A 6,884-nucleotide genomic window follows, 5' to 3' on the forward strand; every position below is an offset into this window, starting at 1 on the left:
ATTTTAGGAAGGCCTTCAACACAGTTTCACATCCTATTCTCATAGGGAAGCTAATGGGTTATGGAGCAGATGCCTACACAGTCAGGTGGGTGGCTAACTGGCTTAGGGACTGAACCAAGAGAGTGGTGTTTGATGGGTCATTCTTGGTCTGGAAGGAGGTGGGCAGTGGGGTCCCGCAGGGTTCGGTCCTTTGACCAGTGTTATTTAATATCTTCATCAGTGATGTGGATGAGGATGTGGTGAGCACCCTCTCCAAGTTCACAGATGATACCAAATTATGGGGCAAAGTTAATACACCAGAGGGCAAGGAGCAGATACAGGATGACCTAGGCAGGTTAGATCAATGGAAGGAATGTAATAGGATGCAATTCAACAAAGATACTAGGAAGGAGGAATCCCCAGAACCCCTACAGGTTGGGGAATGTCCTCCTCAGCAGCTCAGAGGCTGAGAGAGATCTTGGAATCATAGTTGACTACAAGACGAACATGAGCCAGCAATGTAATGAGGCTATCAACATAGCCAATCACATGTTCTCGTATATTAGCAGATGCATGACCAACAGATCATGGGAGGTGATGCTCCCCCTCTATACAGCATTAGTCAGGCCACAGTTGGAGTACTGTGTCCAGTTTTGGGCAGCTTGAAGCAGACACTTCAAGAGGAACATGGAGGATCTGGAGAGGGTTCAGAGGAGGGCTACTCACATGATTAGTGGTCTCCGTGAAAGATCCTACAAGGAGACGTTGAGAGATCTGAATCTCTTCAGCCTATACAAAAGACAGCTGAGGCATGACCTTGTAGCCACCTGTAAATTTATCAGGGTAGGACAGCAGGGAACTGGGGATGAGCTGTTTACCAGAGCACCCCAGGGAGTAACTAGGAATAATGGGTGCAAACTAGTGGAGAGTAGATTTAGGTTAGACATTAGGAAGACATTTTTTAAAATAAGGCTGGCCAGAGTCTGGTATGGGCTTCCAAGAGAGGTGGTGATATCACCTAACTTAGAGGTCTTCAAGAGGAGGCTTGACAATCACCTGGCTGGGGTCTTCTGACCTCGGTCCTCTTTTCTGCCAGGGCAAGGGGTTGGACATAATGATCCATTGGGTCACTTCCAACTTTATAATCTATGAATCTATGACTCCAAGATCCCTTTCTGCCACCATGTTGACAAAAAGGTTGTTCCCCAGCCTATAGGTGTGATTCTGGTTCCTTCTCCCTAGATGTAGGACCTTGCAATTGTCTGTGCTGAATTCCATCCTATTCTCATCCGCCCACCCCTGTAACCTATCTAGATCTACCTGAATTCTGCCCCCAGCCCCCCCAGCGTGCCTACCTCACCTCACAACTTGGTGTCATCATTTAATTTGGATAGCGTGTTTTCCACACCCTCATCCAGATCACTGATAAAGATATTGAACAGTACAGGCCCTAGGACCGAGCCCTGGGGGACTCCACTTTTCACAACCCTCCAGGTCAAAAATGACCCATCCATCACCACTCTCTGGGTGTGACCATCTAGCCAACTTTCCACCCATCTGACTGTGTAAGCATCAATGCTGCAGTCACCTACTTTTCTGGGTTTTTTTTTAAGAGAATGTGGTGGGAAACCATGTCAAAGACCTTCTTAAAGTCCAGGAAGATGACATCCACCCTGACACCCTCATCCAGGGACTTTGTGACCTGATCATACAAAGAAACCAGATTACATGGGCAGGACCTGGCCTCAATGAACCCATGTTGGTTGTCCCTGAGATCCACCTCTCCTGCTAGGCCCTTGTAGATGTGCTCCTTGATAATTTTCTCAAAGGTCTTCCCAAGGACCGAGGTAAGACTGACTGGCTTATAATTGCCGGGGTCCTCCTTTCTCCCCGTCTTGTAAATGGGGACTACATTTGCCCTTTTCCAATCCTCTGGTACCTGGCCAGAGCCTCACGAGCACTCCCTCCCGCTATGACCCCCACCAATTCCCTCAGCACCCTCGGGTAAAGAGCATCTGGACCTACTGATTTAAAGATGTCCAGCTCCTCCAAATATCCCTAACTAGGTTGTTCCTGACTCTAGGCATAGTGGTGCCTCCCTTGGGTCTGTCCACAATTCTAGTGGGGGAGATGTCCCATTCTCTGTTCAGGAATATGGAGACAAATAATTTGTTAAAGAGGTCAGCTTTTTTGTTTGCTGCAATCACCAGATTCCCAAGCCTATTCTGTAGGGGGCCCATGTTACCCGGTGCCTTCTTCTTACTTCCTATGTATTTGAAAAAGGACTTTTTACTATCTTTAATTCTGGTTGGCAGCCAAAGCTGCCTTGGCCTTCCTAGCAGCCTCCCTGCAGTCCCAAGCAGTGGAGGTGTAATACTCCTTGGGGATAGCCCCTTGCTTCCCCTGTTTGTACACCTCCTTTTTTTTTGCCCTGAGGCATCTCTGGATGCCTTTGCTGAGCCATGGGGGCTTCTTAGCACTCCTTGCCTGCTTGGTGCACATTGGGACTGACTCCCTTTGAGCTCAGAGGATCTTCTCCTTGAGGAACAACCACCTGTCTTGGACTCCCATCTCATTGAAACTCTGAGACCCCCAAGCCTCTCCTACTAACCTTCTTAGCTTACAGAAGTCAGCCCTCCTGAAGTCAAGGACCTATGCCTTGCTGCTTGCTTTCACCACCCTGCCCTGGATGTAAATTCAAGCAGGCAATGATCACTGTCACCCAGGTGGCCTAGTACCCACAGACCCCTCACCAGGTCATTGCCTGTGCCAAGGACCAAGTCCAGCAAGGCATTTCCCCTAGTGGGACTATGCACCTCCTGGGTTAGGTGGAGGTCCTGTATCCTGGCTAGGAACCTACATGCGTGGTCAGACCTCGCTGACTGCTCCTCCCAGCAGATGTCTTGGTAGTTTAGGTCACCCATAACAACCACATCCCATGACTTTACAGCCTCCGTGAGCTAACCTGAGAATTCCAGGTCCAGATCATCCCCCTGGTGAGGCAGTCTGTAGTAGATGCCCACTATCAAGTCCCTTTCCCCATGCCCCCCTTTCATTTTAACCCAGAGTGCCTCAGTTTGCCCCTCCTCTGACCCCATACTGATCATCAAGGATGTGTATTGCTCTTTGACATACAACACTACACCTCTCCCTTTTTTTCCCTGCTCTGTCTTGCCTATGCAGCCTCTAGCCCTCTAAGTATACTGCCCAATTGTGGGTAGAATCCCAACAGGTTTCTGTGAGCCCCACTAGGTCTGGGTTTTTGCTAGCTAGCAGGAGTGTGAGTTCTTCCTGCTTTTTCCCCATGCTTTGAGCATTTATGTAAAGACATTTGAGGCCTCCTATAGGTGCCCATGCTGTCCCTTGTTTCTAAGCCTGCCCTGGCCCCTATTACTTACCTGGGTACTACCTGTGCATTTCACCTGGCTTGATGGCAAAGTATCCTCATGCTCCATGTGTCCTCATCCCCTGGCTAACCTACTTTAAAGCTCACCATATCAGATCAGCCAGCCAGGAAGAAAAAACATGCTTACCGTTTGGGGAGAGATGAAGCCCATCCCACCCGAGTATGTCCTCTGTGCGGAAATGCAAGTCACGATCCAAGTACCTAAGGCCCACCTGGTAAAACCAGCTCCAAAGCTGCTGGTTAACCTTGCTGATGCATGTCTTGTGGCGCTGTCTACATCTGCTCACTGGAAGGATAAAAGAAAAAAAAAAAAACATCTGTGCCCTTCTCCTTGAGTTTTGTCCCTAGATACTTTGTCTCTTATGATGCGGTCCGGGTTGCCTCTGGCCACATGGATGAGGACCATGGGGTATTGATCAGAGGGTTGGATGAGGTCCAGGGTCATCTCTGTGACATCCTGAATCTGAGCTCCAGGCAAGCAGCAAATTTCATGTGCCATGGAGTCAGAATGACAGATGGGCTCCTCCATTCCTCTCAGGATGGAATCACCAATGATGAGGATCCATCATCTCTTCCTCTTGTTCTGGTAGCTCTTGGCCTGTGCCATGCTTGGAGTGGCATCAGTTCCATTGTAGGCATCCTCTCCTACCTCCTCCTCCACAGCTGCTGGGACCTTGTATCTGTTCCCCAGCTGTATCTAGGGAGCTGACACTGAAGTAGCATGAGTAGCCCTGGCTCTGGAGGTGACCATCTGCCATACTTCTGCAGCGGGTCCCTCCCAGGTGGCTTCTCCTCTAGGTTTCTGACCCTCCAGAGAATGAAAGTACCCATCAATTTCGTCCTCAGCCACCCTAATCCCCCCGCAGCCTGCTGACCTCAGCCTGAAGCTCCCTCACCTGCTCCTCCAAGACCCAAAGGTAGGCACATGTGGGACAGGCAAGGGAACTCCCACTGCTCCCCCTCCCCCCAAACCACTGAGGCCCCACCAGGCAGCCCCCACAGACAGGTGGGGAGGGTGGCTCCATCCCCCCTGTGGGCTCCTTCTGGGTGGAGGCAGTGCCACCGGGCCAGGGTCCTGGCAGTCCACCATGTACGTTATTGTAGAGCGAAGTGTCCTCCTTTCTCTGCTGGTGAAGTCTCTGATCTGGCTCTTTCTGTGCACCTGCCTTCAACAAATGCTAGCACAAACATCGGCACGCCCTTACAGAGGGAGTGTACTCCTGCCCACAAACTGCCTGGAAACTGCTCCTGTTGGCAGTCCCTGTTTTCTGGCTCCCTGGTCACAGACTAGCCAATTGACAATATTTGACTGGTCAATTGACTTGCTTGCCAACCCTAGAACAAAGGGGTTCACAAAATTTAATCCAGGTAATGAGATAAGAATCCATAGTCCCTGTTGAAATAATATTTAACACAGTCCAGTTTGTGGATGGTTTCTTGTTCCACAATTACCCATTTAAACTGTTATTTATTTATTTATTTATTTATTAGTCATTGATGGAGTCTCTAGGGAGGCTGAAAAGTTCTGACACAGGCTTTTGTGTCTTTCTGCCACTAATGTTGGGTCAGTGTGCATTCATTCTTACATAGAGATCACCCTGTCTGTCTAATGTAGACAGCAGATGGGCATTGTAAGCAGGTGATGTTTTATATAACACTGGGATAGTTGCAGCTGAATAAATTTTGAATGTTGTACTCATTATTAGGTCCAATGATGATGTGGTCTGTATTGCTGTGAGGACACAGCAGGCATTTGGGTCCATTCCAAGGCCTGGTGACTTGGTGACTAACATAACCTACCTTGCTCTTGAATCTTGGCAGCTGTTTGCATAAATCTAGGACTACAGTCCATGGAATGTAGAAGTAGCAGTGCTATCCTATTTTTTAATTTGTCCACAAATGTCCTTGATGCCATCATAACTACAAACATATTGACATGGGGTCCCTTCCCCCCACTTCTTCCAGTCCCTCCCCCCCATGAATCCCTGAGTCAACTCCTCTTGTTTATCCTCTCCTGTCTTGGAAACTATTTACGAAAATGTGGGTAGATCAGTACTAGGAGCATAAGGGACAATGTTCCCACTGAAGTAGCTAATAACTCTATACATTAATCAATATATGGAACAAAAGATCTGTCCAGAGTAAATCAGCACACTAATTGATTATCAGTAACGTAACTAGGATGGGTTGACAAAGCAGCCATCCCAGGTGCTGACTTGGAAGGGTGGAAAAAATAAACTGCAGCTGCAGGCACACAATAGTCCAGTTGCATAGTGGCAGATAGAAATTGCCACTGTCACTAAATACACAGCTGTCTTGGGCACCTGGCTGTATTGCTACACCTCAGTAGGTTATGCACTGGATTAAAGGTGAAAAAAAAAAGCCAGAGGAAGTAAGCCTAACATATTTATTTTCATTGTACTGGCATGCTTGGGCCCCAAACCATGGATTGGAGTATCACTTTGCTTGACATTGTCCACAAACATAATACAGACACCTACCCCAAATAACTAATCTAAGAAATGGCTAATGACTGGTTGCGAGTGTTAGTAGAAAACAAGCTGTGAGCCCCAGGCAGAAGCAGATTCTTTTGTTGATTCACAGATTTTAAGGTCTTAGGGGACCTTTATGTTCATCTTACTCATGTATAAAACAGGCAATAGAATCTTTCTTGAATTAATTCCAGCTTTAACTCCAGCAGCTGTGAGCGCATCTCTTAGAAAAAAAGTCTAACCCTGATTTAAACATTTTTAGTCAGGAAGAAACTAGTACAACCCCTGGGAAGTTGTTCCAGTGATTAATTATTATCATTGTTAAATATTTGTCTGCCTTCATCTTTTAACCATTGGATCTTGTTTCATCTTTGCTAGCTGAACAGCTCTTTATTATCAAATATCTGTAAGCACTTGAAGTCTGTGATCAAGTCACCCTCTAACCTTTGTTAAACTAAACAGATTGAGCTCCCGGAGTCTCTCATTATACGATAGGTTTTCCAAGTCTCTAATCCTTTTGGTACAAAGACAGTGTCCACAAAAAAAAATCAAAGCTACATTGTACCTGCAGTACCTTGCAGCTCCGATGGTTCTGATCGTGTCTAGCACCTATATACCTATATCTGCATGTATGCTTCCAAATCCAAATAAAAAATACTCCATAAGACCACTTTGCAGCCATTCTTGAGCCCTCAGTCTCTGACATGTTTGAGAGCAGCCACTGAGAATGGCTTTGGCATGTACCTCCAGATTTAGAGTGTGTTAATAGGTAGTGTGGCAGAGAGTGCTTGTGATCTGGTCTGCTTCTGCTACAATGTAGACAGGCCCCAGAACAGAAAAGAGACTTAATAATTAATTAAACCAGTGTCAGGTTTTTAAAACCTAGAAGTCCATGAAATGAGAGGCATGTGTGTATGACACTTTAAAGAGGGCTAAATGCTTTTGCACTGCTTTGATGTCGTTGGTGTTTGTATGCCTCGGCGATGCATTGTGCATTAATTCCAGTC

This window comes from Alligator mississippiensis, chromosome 1 (assembly GCF_030867095.1).
Source record: "Alligator mississippiensis isolate rAllMis1 chromosome 1, rAllMis1, whole genome shotgun sequence".
In the NCBI taxonomy this organism is placed as follows: Eukaryota; Metazoa; Chordata; order Crocodylia; family Alligatoridae; genus Alligator; species Alligator mississippiensis.